Raw genomic sequence first — 17,521 nt, forward strand, 5'->3', positions numbered from 1 at the left:
ATTTTTCCCAATTTAAACTGGTGGCCTGCCATAATCTTAATTTGACCCTCATTCAGGGCCCAGTTGCTTAAAAGATTCAGGAACCTGCGTGAATATTTTGACACCCTGCCCAGAGTTTTGAGTTTGTAACTATCCCCTCTTCTGGCACTACTAGATGAGTGTCTTGTATTTCTGTACACAGTTGTGACTGCAATGGGCACTTAAGTTTGTGGTCAGGGGGTGAGTCTTTGGCAATACCTTTATTAAAAAGATCTAAAATGCTACATCTTGTGTTACTGCATCTTGGTGATGATTGCAGAATACTGCAGTACTTTTATAAAAGCATTATTATTTATTTTTTATTAAGTTCTGACTGTCATCTTGGTACTGAGCAATATATGGAGGAAGATAATTTCTGCCAGAGAGATTTACCAATCTAGTATCTGTTGTCTGTTTTCACAAGCTGTCTTTAATTTAAAGCTAATTTATAAAGTTTGTGGCTCAATCCTACATGAGTGCTCACCCATGGGAACTGAGGGTGCGGTATGCCTGATAGAATCAGCCTCTTCAATAAAAGCTGGTTTGTTATGCAATTCTCAGATCATGCAACCAATAATTTAACTAGATGTGCTAATTTAGATGTAACAAAGCAAGAACCTGAGGAACTGATATGACAGTTATAGGAACATGAAAAAAATGGAAGTTTATCATAATTTATTAATGTAATAGGCTTAACATCTGCTAGCATTAGGGTTGCTATTATTTAATAATAGCTCATTAACTGTCTCTTTCACTTTCCTTCTGTTTGCTAGGAATTAGAAAATGTCGTGCCTTCCTCTGTGGCTGTGGCTTAAATAAAGGGGATCTTTGTTTCCGTGGCAGAAATGTCACAAGGAGGTAGGTACAAGTGAGGAGATTATTCCTCACCATTTCATTTGCTGACAAATGTAGAACTCATACAGAATAAACACAATCCTGTTCATTGCTACAAAGGATAGGAAACTGAATTGCTTGTAGGCATTCACTTCATTGTGAATTTATGGTATGACTATAATATTTGCATTAATCCCAGTAGCACAATGCAGACATAAATGCATTAAAAATTATTTTGTCTTGCTTACACAATTTACAATAAGTTCCATATGCAGAGTTATATTTCTACAGCAAGCTTTACACATGAAATTCTATTTTTCTTCCTTTTTCTTCTATCAATATGTTGCATATTTTTAAGCTTTCCTGGGCTCAGTGCCAGCAAGGAACTACAAGGATCTATGGCAACTGCCACATTTGCACTTTCAATTTACAAATTGCTAAATTCCCATTAAATATTCTTAACCAGCTTGTTCAACATATGTTCACTTGCGTATCTGTACCTATAAGTTGAAGCAAATTAGAATAATAGCTAAATTTACTTCCTAATAGCTGAAGATATTTGAGAAAGAATAGATTTTGCAAATGAGCACTTTTAGAGAAGAGTCCCCCCCAATCTTTTTTTTTTTTTAAGGGGAAAAATTAAGTTCAGCCTGTGCAAATAGGTAAAATCACAGGCTTTGGAAAGCTCTCTCCACATCTTACTGCATATATGGGGAGAGTGGTAGGGGACTTCTAACAATGCTGATATTAATTGCAAAAGGACCAGCCGTCAAACGGATGTGCAAAATCTTGGAAGTATAATAATAGATACATTCTAATACACGTTAATGTCTCTTTTTAAAAGGGTACTTCATGCACATACAAATGTTGTTAATGCTCAGCAATCAAGGATGATAATCAAGTTGTTTCATCTACATTTAATTAGTCTCATTGTATTATCAAAACCGTAACAGAAATCAAATAATTTTGTTTCCAGGTTTGTGATGCTTCATGCTTTAAAACCTATAGCAGCTCATTCGTAATGGCTAAATGTGCCACTCTTCCATGGGCTGTTACTAATATTGTTGTATGTCTAATGATTAGGGCAAAAGATTGGTGCTCAGGACTCCTGGTTTCCATTAACGGTTCTCTCATGTGTTTGGCTGGCTAACTGATGGCCATATGTGTGGTCAGGAAGGAATTTCCCCCCAGGTCAGACTGGCAGTGACCTTGGAGGGTCTTCACCTTTCTCTGCAGCCTGTGGGTGCAGGTCACTTATTGGAATTATTTGGGTATATCTCAATCTATTGTTTTCCTGTCTTTGCCAGGGCCTTGAGCACTGGTGCACTTCAGTTCCTCCTGTTCTCTGCCTGTGGAGTGTGATAATCTTGTCTTCTGTGGGTTGTAATACTTTGGTCTCATTTGGTTGTTGGGTTTAGTGCAGGTGCTGGATGATGGTGGTGGTCTGTAATATACAGGAGGACAGACTAGATGAACTAGTGGTCCTTTAGGGCTTCAAACTCTATGACTCTGTCCCTAACTAACTTTTTTATTTTCAAAACTAAGCCTAACTTTTTTTCTAAAGAGACCTGAACACCTTATTTCTTTCATTCAAGGCCAAAGCAAATTATTGGGAGGCATATTGCAGAAGTAAATCCAACTGCAGCAAAAACAGTCAAATTGTATGACTGAGATATCACATACAGCAGCTTTCATTGGTTGCTATAATTAATATTTGCCAAGATCCTTCTTTATGAGGGGGAAAAAACAGATGATCCTGATTAAATGTGGATCCTGAAGATGTTGGTATATAGTAGACTTCAGAGGATTTGGCTCTGTGTACAGTGCAGTTCAAAGAAAATATAGAAAGTGCTATTTACACCTCATAACACAAGAACTAGGGGTCACCAAATGAAATTAATAGGCAGCAGGTTTAAAACAAACAAAATGAAGTACTTTTTCATACAATGCACAGTCCACCTGTGGAACTCTTTGCCAGAGGATGTTGTGAAGGCCAAGACACTAAAAGAACTAGATAAGTTCATAGAGGATAGGTCAAAAAAGAACAAGATAAGTTAATGGAGGATACGTCCATCAATGACTATTAGCCAGGATAGGCAGGGATGGTGTACCTAGCCTCTGTTTGCCGGAAGCTGGGAATGGGTGAAGGGGTGGATCACTCAATGATTACCTGTTCTGTTCATTCCCTCTGAAGCACTTGGCCTTGGCCACTGGCAGAAGACAGGACACTGGGCTAGATGGACCTTTAATCTGACCCAGTATGGCCGTTCTTATGTTCTTAAGCTACTTGAATTTTAGGTCCAGTACTTCACTAGGGCACAAAAAAACTCCAAGAGAGAGCGAATGCTGCCTTTGTGGATTATATATGGAAAAACTGTTTTTTTTCTCTCTACCACTTTGATGTGGACTTGGCTGGCATGTTCTGAATGTGACCAGCATACTGTGTGTGTTTAAAGAATGTATCAGCAGCTGAACAGGTGGTGAAGAACAAAGGAATAGAAATGAAAATTTTAAGAGTGTTTGGAAACGTGACTGCTGGAACACTTCCTTCATTTTATAAACAGATTGGCATTGAGAGGGGGAGAGAAAGGGAAGGGCAAAGATCAAGCATATTGAAGTTGACATTGGATGCCCTTTCCTCGGAAGAAGTGCAATAGCTTTAGGTGGAATCTTAGTTTGAGGATATATTTTCCTGTATTAGGAAGAGGATAGTATGTACATAACTGTTTATTACAAAAAAAAAATCAGTGAATGAAAATGAAGAAGGGTGGGAACCTTTCAACAGAAAGGGCTCAGTTTTTGATTTTGTTTTATTTTACACTTTGCCAACTGATCCGTGACCAATGTAGAAATTTTTGTCAAATATTAATTGCTTTAAAAATACTGTTGCAAAATATTTGTTCGGGAAGACATTTCCTGAACCTTGTGTCCACAGCATACCCATGACACAGCTTTTTCCAAATGAAACTTTGAGTGTTTTATAAAAGTCAATGTCTCTGCAGTTATTTCTCTTTCCAGTACCAGCTAAAGCTTACAGAAAAATCATGATAATCTTTTATGAACTGTATAGGGACTCACTTGGTTGAAAAATGGCAATTTTTGTTTTTGAATTTTTTTTTTTAAATTTTGAGGGATTTTTACCTGCTCCTATAGAGGTTAGATATTGACTAACCAGTAGTTTGGCACACAATACCCTCAAAAGTAGAACAATTTAGCCTAGAGTCTTTCCATCATTTGGGCTTGGAATAACTACAACCTGTACTATTTTTTAATCCAAAATTATTTCTATTTACTTGATTGACATTTGCTTCTTTGAGTCCAACTACAGACATCTCACTAGAGCAGAAATACTGTAATTGATTTTAAGCAATGATGCAGAACCATCAGATGGTTTGATGTTTTGGTTCTGAGGCACGCATCCAGACATTGTAGAGTATAGTTTATCCAAAGTGTTTGATCTACAAAACTGGACAGGAAATTTTAGAAGAACTGGGTCTCTTCTGAGTTTTCTGGATTTTATTGTGTCTGACTGAGCGGTAAATACTTCAAAATAAGTTTGTTTGGATTTTGGAGAAGATTCAGGTCATTATTTTCTGTGAGCAAATTCACACATCTCTGGGCTCAATTCCATTGAAAGTTGTCTGCTTTTTGTTTGTGAATAGAGCCACTTTTCCAGTGGACTGTGTCATAGTGAAACGAATGACGGTTCCAAACCCCATCAATGGACTTTCCACCTAGTGACTATAAGTGGCTTAGTATTCATATTGTACTTTTGCTGTTGGAATTACAGGACAGGTGCATCCCAAGCAGTTTATGGCCACTCTCTCCTCCTGTGCTCTAAGGTCCACGCTAGGAAAATTAGTGTTTGTTTTTCAGTTCCAGTGTAACTACTCCATTCCTGGGCTCAGGTGTTGCTTAATACTGGCACATCATCTATCCTAGCAGTTAGGTTGTCGATTGCAATGGTGCAGCTCTTGCTAAAAATCAGGTACTGGTTTTCCTAGCTTAAACCAGGCCTCTTGAAACAAAGGAGAGGGGAAGCTCCTACTGTCCTGTGTGAGGAGGTAAGAGGAATGAGAAGCTCTGAAGAATCCCTAGGATCCTCAGAGGGAATTAAAACATCTCTCAGTGTCTTCTATAATTGGAAGGGGATAAGAGGACCTTACCATTACCAGCATGAGTAAGAAGGAGATAGTTAGCCAAGATGTCTCTTTTGCGTTAAAACATCCCTGGTAGTGAGGTTTTCTTGACAGTTTATTTATTGAAAAATTGTATTATTTGTATTTGGCTGAACAGCATTCTAAAACAATCTTGACAACCAATATCCATGCATTGGTTAAGTAGATCCTACCTGACTGCCACAGCATTACTGAATTTGTCATGAGACTACAGGCTATATTACAACCATTATAATAAGACACATGCAGTGCAGGGCCACTGAGTTCACAGGGAGTTCAAGCAGTTGGCACACACAGATATTTTGTATCCTAAATGTAACAGCTTCTTAGAAATCTAGACGATTCCAGTTAATTGAACGATTCCAGTTAATCGAACAATTCCAGTTGCATGATTCTGCTGCTGCAACAAGGTCTAGAGAAGTTTCCAAGCTGGAGAAATACCCAGCACTCCTGGTGATAAGCTGCTTTTGGCAATGCAGATTTATTGTGGAGAACATGGGGGGGGGACCAATGTTCCCTCTAATTTTTGACAGGCTGTGTGCGCAAATTGTTGTGCTTCTGTGCAAATTTTTGTGCACGCGGTGTTTCACTCTGTGTGCAGGGTTTAGGATCTGTGTGTGCACTCACAGGCACACAGCTTAGAGGGAACAGTGGAGGGGACACAATCTTAATTTCTTTTTATACAGGCAACGTCCCATTGATGGTCAAGGACTTTAAGTTCATTTCTGGACTTCTAGATTTCTCAGTATTCTCAAACTACACCATTAGAATGCCCATATAGATATCATACTAACAGTATGTGAATATTAAGGGTCCAGTCATGTAGCTGTTATTCGTGCAGTCACTCCCACTAAATTTATTATTTGTTACTTTACCAAGAGGTTATACTAAACAAATGGAGAACTATGTTAACCCTTCAAGTCCAGCTAGTCAAATGTATTGTAATTTCTAATCAGATGTAGAGAAAGACATAGCAGCCAATAGATCTCAAATAACTGTATTTAAAATTACTTCATAAATCAAGCAGTATGTAGAGCTATGTATGTTCTCTAGTCCATCTGCGCACACAATCCCCCGCTAGAATGTGATCTTATGGGCAAGAACAGTCTTGAACTGTATTTGGAAAGAGCTACTGCAGTCTAAATGTATGAATTTAATCACTGCATCTCTACAAGTTGACTAAGGTCTGAAATACATGTTTTGTAGTGAGGTGATCTAATATTGTTTCTTGTTTCATCACTTTCCCTTTTACTCTGTGTGTACCCACACAAAACTATTATAGAAATACTAGGCATGCTGATGGCTGATTCTGGGTTCAGTTACAGTTTCACCTGGAAGCTAACCTATCTGCACTGATAGCGTGTGAATCTGGGCCTATGTCTGCAGAGCTCAGACGGAGTAGAGAATCAGGGCCGATAGAGTGAAATTCACCACAGTACACGTATTTTAGGCAAGCTCCTCAAGACCACTTATGTGCTATATTTTCCCTTCCATGGGATAGATGAGGGAGGTTGGCTAGGTTGAGCACTCAAAATAGGCCAGTGCAGAAGACAGCATTTTGGGTGAAGCCTGGGCCAGGCTTCGGGATCTGCAATTACAACAGATCCAGTTGCTCAAACATCCCATGGAAGTGGTGTGTGGTGGGGAGATGCAGCCATTACTATAGCCATTGTGTTGGATCTTCCTAGCCCTCCCTCCAGTGCAGGGCTGTAGTGGTCACTCCCCATGTTCCTCCATGCCCCACTAGGGGTCCCAAGTGTGTGTGTGTGGGGAGCTCAGTAGTGAGGTGAAATGCTGCTCGCAGCCTGCTCCTCCCGCCAGGGGACCAGCGGAGTCCCTCTGCCTGGGGGAGTAGGGACCCTCTTCCTCACTGGCTGCCCCAGGTGCCAGGCAGGGGGCACAGCAGGTGCACGGAGGAGTGGGGGAGCTGATGGAGGCATGGAGGGGATGCTGTCCGGGAGGCACGGGGGGCGCTGGGGCAGGAGCTGCAGTGGGAGTGGGGAGTAGTAGTGAAGCCCAGGCTGCTCCTGGGTGTGCTGTTGCCGCCCATCCCTGGTGCTACTGCCACCACCGATGCTGCTAGAGGAGGTGGCTGGGGAAACTCTGATGTGGGCATGTGCCGGGGAGACCAAAAGGGCAGGGGGCACAGCTTCTTGCTGCCCCCTGCTGCCGGCTCTGTGCTGTGATCCCAGAAAATACAGGACAATAGTTAATGCTGACATTGGAAATATATTCATTACACTTTTCAGTTAACATGGGAGTGAGATTATTGGATCAGGTAATATCACCCCTCTCATAACTATTGTTAGGAGGAGAATCGGGGGTTGGGTGCGTGGGAGGCTCCACGACCCACACTTTAACTGTAAAAGCCACAGTTTGGCCATGCCTGCCATATTCTGTCAGCCAGCTGCTAGATGTCATGCACACATTTATGAAGCCAGTGCAGTCCAGTCTTCCACTTTTTATTTGTCCCAGTTACTTCAGATTTGACATGGAAAAGGTGATTTGTAATTGCCTGTTAAAGTGATGAAATATGACTGACCTTTTTTATATGGATTCACTTTGTTCTTCAAAATCTACAGTAGGCATGTGGCTATTTAACCATACACACTTTCCCCATGTCTTATTTACACTGCTAACTAATCTGTCATGCTGATCCTGTGATGAAAGCTAAGTAACTACTCAATCTGTTCACCTCTACTTCCTTCATGTTAAATATGCACAAGAGTAATTTGATTAGAAACTGTTCCAAATTTGTCCTCAGGAAGTTGCTGGCTTCTCAGGGAAGGGCTTTATGTTCATATGTAAATAAATATTTCCTGTAGTAAGAAATAGGAATTCAGAGTATATACTTGGGACTATGGTGTTCTCTTTTTCTTCTGGTTGCTGCTGACATGACATACTTCTATGTTATACTTACTACCAGGCAGGACTGTAGCTGCTTCAGTAAATTATGGACCTCCAGCTAAAAGTAAGCTGTGAAGGGGTTGTTAAAAAACCAAGCAGTCTGATTTTTTTGAAAACCATGTTGCATTTCATTCTCCATTTGACCGTAACCTCACATTATTTCCTTTGCTATAACCGTCATGTTGGATTACATCATACCTCTTGTGTTGTGGGTGCAGTATGGTGCCTGACCCTGAATGAGAGAAACATCCAAGGGAGATCAACAACTGAATAGCCTCCCCTCACAGGACCATGATGACTACCAGCAGAATCATTGGCTGTTAACCCTGTGTGCCCAGCAAAAATGCAGGGTCAGGGAGAGGGGTTGGAGAATGAACCTACCTTCCAGTCACACATGGAAGGGCAGAAAGAGAAAAGGTGTTATAGGTTCCCTTCACTTAATTCTCTGCATTTAGGTGGGCAGTAACACATAAATGAATAGGGAAAGAGAGTAGATAAAAAGATAATAGAGACAATTTCCCAGTTTGTCACACTCACCAGTGTGTATTTCTGGTTTCTTCTGGATCCAGACAAACCAAAATTCTCTTCTGAGGTAAGAGTACTCAGTCTCTCTATTTTATAACAGAAGGATAGCTGGAAGAAGGAAATTAGTTTGAAGAATGCACATTGTAGTTGGATTTACTTCTAACTTGGTAATAGATTTAATGTAGGAATTGTTTAATAAAATGAGTATGGCGTTAGTATTAATCATTATATCACCTTTTCTCTTGAGCTTTCTCGTTCTTAGCAGCTGATGATTCTATCACTCTCACAACCTCTCAGGATTATTTTATAGTTTTTAAAATTTTGATTTAACACCAAACATTGTGGCAGAGAATTTCCATGGATTAAAACTCTTGCTTAGTTGTTACAGTAGACTCAATGGGCTTCTTTAGAAATCCAGAATAACTTTGTTGTCTGTTCATAGTTTCAAATGGTTAGAATCATGCAGTAAGTGGTGTCTGGCATTTTAAAGGAACACACAGGATTAAATAGCTCAGTTTTGCTAGGAGATTTAAAAAAAACCAACCCTTACCAAACAAGAAAAATAAGCTGGGAAAATTGTGCTGTTCTGAGGCCATGTCTTCTCTATCCATTCTAGCTGAAATTGGCAATACACTATCCTTTTTATTTGTATGCCTTCTAACTGTAATTTTTATATGGTTTCTGAAAAATATAAAAGGCATCTATTGTGATAAAACTACAGCATTTATTACAGTTTTAGTGTGCTCTTCTTTCCTGAATTATCCCCAGTGTAAGATGTGAAACTGTAGTGATAGATGATTCATTTTTGACAAGCCATGAAATCAGGACAATTTATTTTCTGTGTCAAATAACCTTTAAAATAAAGTTTCAGAGTAGCAGCCGTGTTTGTCTGTATTTGCAAAAAGAAAAGGAGTACTTGTGGCACCTTAGAGACTAACAAATTTATTTGAGCATAAGCTTTCGTGAGCTACAGCTCACTTCATCGTCACTTTCTTTAGTACTGTTTATTAAAGGGTTATTTTCATGTGCTCAGACTTATTTAGTAATCCATTCAGGTGTTCACAGATTTCCACCTGAAGGGTCACTATGGTAATTTTTTACCATTAACTGCTGGGACTTGCAAAGAGACATAGGTGAGTTATGTGCCCATATTCCTTTGAAAAATTAGTGGGAGTTGGGTGCCTATCTGCCTTAGACCCCTTGAAAAATCTCAGCCAGAGACAGTTGCAAGCTGGACTCCCAAAACCAAACAACCCCAGAATTTTGGATGGTGATGGTGAAATCTCTCCCTAATCGTGCATCTGGAGCCATTTTGTTAATAGTCATTAGTGCCTATGATAAGAGTCTAGACTGGAGTCAACGTTTTACTGGGGATGTCCTGCTCATGAGTTTTGGCTTCCAAATTTGGGGATTCTAGGGGAGTGTGTCCATACTCTACATTAAAAACACACATACACAAAAACTCCACACAGACATGCAGACCAGAGTCTTTATTGTTGGTCACTTGTAATGCCTAAATGCTTTTTTAACATATCTGTCAAAGGCAAAAAATCTTTGACAGTTCAGCTTTCATTATATATCTTCCTAAACATCACAGCTTCCAGCAGAGGCTGAAGCATAGGATCTAGGCAGTGAGATGAGGAATCTGAAAACAGAATATTAAATGCAGCCCTGAAGTTACCAAGCACTGTACAGTTTCCCCACCCCCACCATGCTTCCCATTTCCTTCTCCTATATTTTGTCTTTGTTTTGCTGGTTTGAATGAGAGGGTATTAGAAACAGAGAATGAAGCACTCTTTTCTTACATACAATCTTTCGGTTAAAGCCTGAATTTAAAGACTTGACACAGGCCCAAAAGTCAGCCGAGAAATCAAATTCTATTCTTCTTGCAAAGCTCTGAACACATAATGAATTGCTAAAAGCTTTAATGCTGCCAGCTGCGGCGTGGTTTTTTGATAGGTCCATGAGATAGCAGAGCTGTCTTTATGAATAAACAAAAAGCACAGTATGAAAAGCTTTCCTGGTGAAACATCTGATTAAGTGTTAAGCCCTAACAGTGTTTCCACTCTTGAAAATACTAGGCATGCTTCTTCTTTTTTTTCAGTACAACTGAAGTGACAAAGGAAATACAGTACTGATTTGGCACCCTTGAGTGACTATAGTTTCTTCACTCCAGTACCAAAATGATTCAAAGGTGCCCAGGTGCTAACGGTAATGGGGACCACATACATATCTAGACAAATAAATAAAGGCCATGCTTGCAAACTTTTTATTATTCTCTAGACTATTCTAGCAGTTTGACTTGATGAATGGATAACTGGTATTTGTTCCATTAGGCTGATCTAGGGGACAGAAGCAAACACAAATGGTAGGGCAATACAACTGAATTACATACACTGTGTTTCCTCCTCCAGGCACAGCATTTTGAAACTATTTCATTTTATGAAGGTATTTGCACTGTTCTGAGGTCACCTCTGTTGCAGAGTTCACTACTGAGCAGGCCGTTCAGACACTGGACTGCAAATGTCTATTGTTTAGTTTTGACATTTTATATATATTTATGTAAAATCTGCCATATTGGATTAGGCTCAGTGGGCCATCTAATACAATATCCTATCTCTGACCAAAGGCAATAGCAGCTACTTCAAAAGAAGTTACATGATATAATTATGAAATAACCTGCCCATAGGGGAAGTTTCTTTCTAACCCCCTTATTTAGAGGTTGGCTTATTCCATAAAGCATGATATTCTTTATTCAAAATGTTTGCTATCCTGTCTTATGTAACTCCAGTAGTTCTCATTCTCCTTATAAACTGCTGATTCTTTTCAAAATTTAGCTAAGCTCTTGGCTGAAAAGATAATGTGGGGGGGGGGGGGGAAGGAAAGAAATCTGTTGGCTAATTGAGCATTGTGTATTTCCTTTTATCAGTTTTAAATTTATTGCATGTCACTTCCACTGAATGGCTCCTTGTTCTTGTATAAAAATCTAAATAAGAAGCTCCCACATTGCATTTCAAATACATACCTCTGTCATGTTCCCCCTTTTTCCATTTCCTCTCTAAACTCAACAGTCCCACTCTTTTAAGTCTTCTCATATGCAAATCTTTCTATGGTTCTGCTCATTCATATTACCCTTTTCTTAAGTTCTGTTTTTGCTATGTCTTTTGAAAGAGAATGACTAGAACTAAACACAGTATTCTAAGGGTGTGGCAGCAATTATATCATGACATTACAATATCTACTCTCTATATACATCATAAAATTATTTTTCCTTCCCTCCAAGTAGCTGCTCATTGAACAAATAATTTCATTCAGCTATCAACCATGACCCCTCAGGTCTGCCCAAGTTTTCTTCTCAAGTGGTTATAGTTAATTCAGAACCTAGCCATATGTATTAGTAGTTAAAAGTATTCCTGCCAATAAGAATTATCTTGAATTTATCAACAATGAATTTCAACTAACTCACTTACTTTTAGGTCTCTCTGAAGTTCCTCACTGTCTTCTCTGACCTTGAATAACCTACATAAATTTATGATATCAGCAAATCTTGCCACCTCTTTGTTCACTCTCTTTTCCACATCTATTAATAAATATATTAAACATGTTAGTCTGTGACAGTGTCTTATCTTCTTTAGCCAAACAGTTTCCCCCCACATCTTCTGTAGGACAAGTCTGATGCAAAGAAATCATTTAGCTTATCTGCAATTTTCTTATGCTCCTTAATTGCTCCCATACCTTGCTGGTAGTTCAGCAAACTTACCACTTTTCTCACAGGTTTCCTGCTTTTGATATCCTTGGAGCATTTCTTGTTTACTTGTGTATTTGACAGGTTTCAGAGTAGCAGCCGTGTTAGTCTGTATCCGCAAAAAGAAAAGGAGGACTTGTGGCACCTATAAATTTGTTAGTCTCTAAGGTGCTACAAGTACTCCTTTTCTTTTTGTGTATTTGAGTATTTGTTCTTCAAGAGCATGATCTCATGCCCTTTGAAGTTAATAGAAAGCTCCCAGTCACTTCACTGGCCATTGGATAAGACGACAAATTCCATTGTAGTAATTTCCATCTAATATTTTACCTGATATAATTGATTTTTCCTTCTGTTAGTCTCATTAGGGTTGGATTTCTATTTTCTGAAGTATGTCTTTTTGACTCAGGTAACCTCTTCAATTGTTCTGTGAATTTTTTCTTACAGTACAACTTTCCCTTTCAGTGGTATGAATGCTTTCTGTTACTCTGTTATGTTTATTTAAGTAGCCTCCACAGTGTGTCCAAAGATTTTGGTTTCCTCATTTTTGACTTTAGAATCTTGACTATCTTCCTCATTTTTTAAAATAAGTATTTTTAAAACTTAGTGTCATAGTGCTGGGTTTTGGTATGTGAAGCCTCCTCTGCCTGTCTTTCTGAAAGAGTTGAGACTTTGTAAAAGGTTATACATTTGTTAATAAGTTGTGTGTGTACACCATAACAAAATTCAATTTTTAGAGATTATGAAAGCTGAGTACTGGATGTAAACCAGTTTTAGGAAGTCCAAATAGGAGCTGGCAATATACCAGTCGGGAACTAGGGGAACCAGTATGAGCACTGTACATATTTATACAGTTTGTGACATCCTGGGAAATATCTATATTTTTTTAATGACTATGATGCATGACTCCGTGTTTGTTTATGGTGGGTTACTACGTACTTATGTTCTCACAGGCTTCTGGGGGGAGACTCATGCCAAAACCATGCTGAACCTGTGTTGTTAACATGGTTGGGAACCACGAGCTGCAGCCCAGAGATCCAGTCAAGAGTGGTTGGACTATGTGGTTTCACACAGAGTGAGTTGTAGGAAGCCTAAGGGGTGCACTCGAGAAGAACTAAAAGGGTCTGAGGTGCAGTTTACCATGTAGCTGTTATGCTGCTGATGGCAGATCCCATTCTGACATTTACAATAGTTTTGTTATGATCCTGCTTCCATGTACAACTTTCCTCAATAACTTTTTTTTTAATGGAAGACTTCAACATTCTCTTCTATAAATGTTCTTTGTAACATTAATTTTTGTTTCATGTGCCATGACCTCTATAGGCACACTCTGGTGTTTTGTTGCCCACCACAAAGTATATGACTCCCCTCAAGGTTAGAGTAACAGCATTATGTTGATGCACAGACAGATGGATCATATCCAACTCAGCTACTTTGGATCAAATGTTAAGCTTCAATTCCTTCAAACTTGTTGCTTATATTACTAAACCGTCACTTCTGATGCTCTTGTAAAGAGTTCAGGAAATCTTTCTTGCCAAGGGCAAGAAGCAGATGGAGTAACTTACAAGGAAGGTGACTGGTCAAAAATATCAATGGACCTAAGAGTCGTGTGAATTTATTTCTATAGGGGGAGTATAGTGAGCAAGTTGAAATGTAGAATTAGTTGACCAAAAAAAGGCAGGTGTCTTCTGACTAGATCCTACAAGGGCAGAGGAGAAGTGTGTGAAAATAAACAAAATGAATAGAACTTTTTCAAACTATTTCTTTGACCCTGCAGAGTTAACTGAATTAATTTGTGTTTGAACAATTGTTTTCTTAAGCCCCCCCTTTCAGATTTCTGAGCATAAATTGATTTAAAATAAAGTTTTCCAGATAAACCTTGCTCTGTGTCAAGGGACAGAGCAACCAACTGTCCTAATGTCTACAAAAAATGAGCTGGCATAAATAAATGACGTGTATAAGAAGAATACAGTACTGTGGGTATATTTAACTAGAATTACATTCTCCCAATCTTTGTTCATTTTCCCTCTACACTGTTCTCAGCTCCATTTTCCATGCCACTTTTCCATTGGATATTCCCCAATGCCCCCAATTGCTCCTTTTATTCATAGTCCCTCTGTGGCGACACACACTTGTTTTCCTCCTTGTCTTCAGCTGATCAGCCAGCCTCCAACAAATTCTGGGTTGAGAGGATTTAGCCCTCCAGTTAGATCACATAGAAATTCCACCCCTTCCAGGGTACCTAAAGTCCATAATAGACACAGAAAAACTATTCTGTTCTTCCTGGGCTCAGTCTTCAACAGACTCCCAGGCTCTTCAGTGTAGCAAGAAAACAAACAATTCTCCCCACTGGGGCTCATGCAAGAAGCCTAAGTTGGTAATTGGCAACCAAACAAGGCAATCATCCCAGGCCAAGCCTACCTTCCCTCAAGGGGGCTGTAGGCAGCAGTCTTGCTCAGATTTTGACCTGTCCAGTAGCCTTTTCTTCCACAGTGAGAGAGATGAACAACTGCTCTCCCCTTTTAGCTTCTCCCTTGAAGCCTGACACTTTCTTTATCTTTCACAGGGCAGGGCTGAATGGACTCCAGCAGTCGGTTACTCTTTCCTGTCTCGTGAGGTTTGTATACTCCATCACACCCTCCTAAGCAGCACATGAACACAGAACATTCAAGTTCTTATTTGAGAGGCTCTGTATGCCCTGGTCTACACTAGGAGTTGAGGTCGAATTTAGCAGCGTTAAATCAATTTAACTCTGCACCCGTCCACACGACGAAGCCCTTTTTTTCGACTTAAAGGGCTCTTAAAATTGATTTCCTTACTCCACCCCCAACAAGGGGATTAGCGTCGAAATCGGCCTTGTCGGGTTGAATATGGGGTAGTGTGGACGCAATTAAACAGTATTGGCCTCCGGGAGCTATCCCAGAGTGCTCCATTGTGACCGCTCTGGACAGCACTCTCAACTCAGATGCACTGGCCAGGTAGACGGGAAAAGGCCCGCAAACTTTTGAATTTCAATTTCCTGTTTGGCCATCGTGGCAAGCTGCAGGTGAGTGCAGACCTCATCAGCAGAGATGACCATGATGGAGTCCCAGAATTGCAAAAGAGCTCCAGCATGGACCGAATGGGAAGTATGGGATCTGATCGCTGTATGGGGGAGGAATCCGTGCTATCAGAACTCCGTTCCAGTTTTTGAAATGCCAAAACATTTGTCAAAATCTCCTAGGGCATGAAGGACAGAGGCCATAACAGGGACCCAAAGCAGTGCTGCATGAAACTTAAGGAGCTGAGGCAAGCCTACCAGAAAACCAGAGAGGCAAACGGCTGCTCTGGGTCAGAGCCCCAAACATGCCACTTCTATGATGAGCTGCATGCCATTTTAGGGGGTTCAGCCACCACTACCCCAGCCGTGTTGTTTCACCACTCCAGCCATGTCTCCTTCAATGGAAATGGAGGCAACACAAAAGCAGGTTTTGGGGACGATGAAGATGATGATGATGAAGTTGTAGATAGCTCACAGCAAGGAAGCGGAGAAACCGGTTTTCCCGACAGCCAGGAACTGTTTCTCACCCTGGACCTGGAGCCAGTACCCCCCGAACCCACCCAAGGCTGCCTCCCGGACCCGCCAGGTGGAGAAGGGATCTCTGGTGAGTGTACCTTTTAAAATACTATACATGGTTTAAAAGCAAGCATGTTTAATGATTAATTTGCCCTGGCATTTGAGGCTCTCCTGGATGAACTCCCAAAGCCTTTGCAAAAGGTTTCTGGGGAGGGTAGACTTATTCCATCTGCCATGGTAGGACACTTTACCACTCCAGGCCAGTAGCACGTACTCGGGAATCATTGTAGAACAAAGCATTGCAGTGTATGTTTGCTGGCATTCAAACAACATCCGTTCTTTATCTCTCTGTGTTATCCGCAGGAGAGTGATGTGATATTCATGGTCACCTGGCTGAAATAGGGTGCTTTTCTTAAGGGGACATTCAGAGGTGCCGTTCCTGCTGGGCTGTTTGCCTGTGGCTGAACAGAAATGTTCCCCAATCTTAGCCACGGGGAGGGGGGAGAGGCTAGCCATGTGGTGGGGGGAGGCAAAATGTGACCTTGGAACGAAAGCACATGTGCTATGTATGTAATGTTAACAGCAAGCTTTACCGTGAAAGAATGTACCCATTGTTCTATAAAATGTGTCTTTTTAAATATAACTGTCCCTTTTTTTTTTCTCCACCAGCTGCATGTGTTTCAAGGATCACAGGATCTTCTCCTTCCCAGAGGCTAGCAAAGATTAGAAGGTAAAAAAAATGCACTCGCGATGAAATGTTCTCTGAGCTCATGCTGTCCTCCCACACTGACAGAGCACAGACAAATGCGTGGAGGCAGACAATGTCAGAGTGCAAGAAAGCACAAAATGACCGGGAGGAGAGATGGCGGGCTGAAGAGAGGGCTGAAGCTGAAAGGTGGCGGCAGCATGATGAGAGGAGGCAGGATTCAATGCTGAGGCTGCTGGAGGATCAAACTAATATGCTCCAGCATATGGTTGAGCTGCAGGAAAGGCAGCTACAGCTGCTACAGCCCCTGTGTAACCAACTTCCCTCCTCCCCAAGTTCCATAGCCTCCTCATCCAGATGCCCAAGAATGCGGTGGGGGGGCCTCCAGTCACCCAGCAACTCCACCCCAGAGGATTGCCCAAGCAACAGAAGGCTGGCATTCAATAAGTTTTAAACTTTTAAAGTGCTGTGTGGCCTTGTCCTTCCCTCCTCCACCACCCCTCCTGGTGCTTCTCTCCTCCACCACCTCTCCTGGGCTACCTTGGCAGTTATCCCCCTATTTGTGTGATGAATTAATAAAGAATGCATGAATGTAAAGCAACAATGACTTTATTGCCTCTGCAAGCGGTGATCGAAGGGAGGAGGGGAGGGTGGTTAGCTTATAGGGACGTAGAGTGAACCAAGGGGCCGGGGGCGGTCATCAAGGAGAAACAAACAGAACTTTCACACTGTAGCCTGGCCATTCCCATTAGCACCATGATGCCCGCATTGCCAGGGCCCGTGCTTTGAGAGAAGTCTGTGTCCATGTCCTCATCACTCTCGTCACCGCGCTGATGTCGCCTACTCGCCTGGTTTCGCTTTGCCAGGTTCTGGTGCTGCATATACTGATGGATAACGTGCGTGGTGTTTAATGTGTTCCTAATTGCCAAAGTGATCTGATCGGGTTCCATGCTTGCTGTGGTATGGCGTCTGCACAGAAAACAGGCGCAGAACGATTGTCTGCCGTTGCTCTGACAGAGGGAGGGGCGACTGACAACATGGCTTACAGGGTTGGC

General features: G+C 41.1%; 1 long non-coding RNA gene across 1 annotated transcript in view; it reads left to right on the plus strand.

Moving 5' to 3' along the window:
- LOC140914486 (uncharacterized) overlaps positions 1-17,030 on the plus strand; it is a 48,206-nt gene extending 31,176 nt beyond the window's left edge. Inside the window, exons 3-6 of the long non-coding RNA XR_012159878.2 lie at positions 792-876; positions 14,771-14,821; positions 15,428-15,848; positions 16,430-17,030. This is a non-coding gene — a long non-coding RNA (uncharacterized LOC140914486). The remainder of the gene's footprint in view (positions 1-791; positions 877-14,770; positions 14,822-15,427; positions 15,849-16,429) is intronic.
- The last annotated feature ends 491 nt before the right edge of the window (positions 17,031-17,521 follow it).

This window comes from Lepidochelys kempii, chromosome 7, assembly GCF_965140285.1.
Source record: "Lepidochelys kempii isolate rLepKem1 chromosome 7, rLepKem1.hap1, whole genome shotgun sequence".
Taxonomy (NCBI): Eukaryota; Metazoa; Chordata; order Testudines; family Cheloniidae; genus Lepidochelys; species Lepidochelys kempii.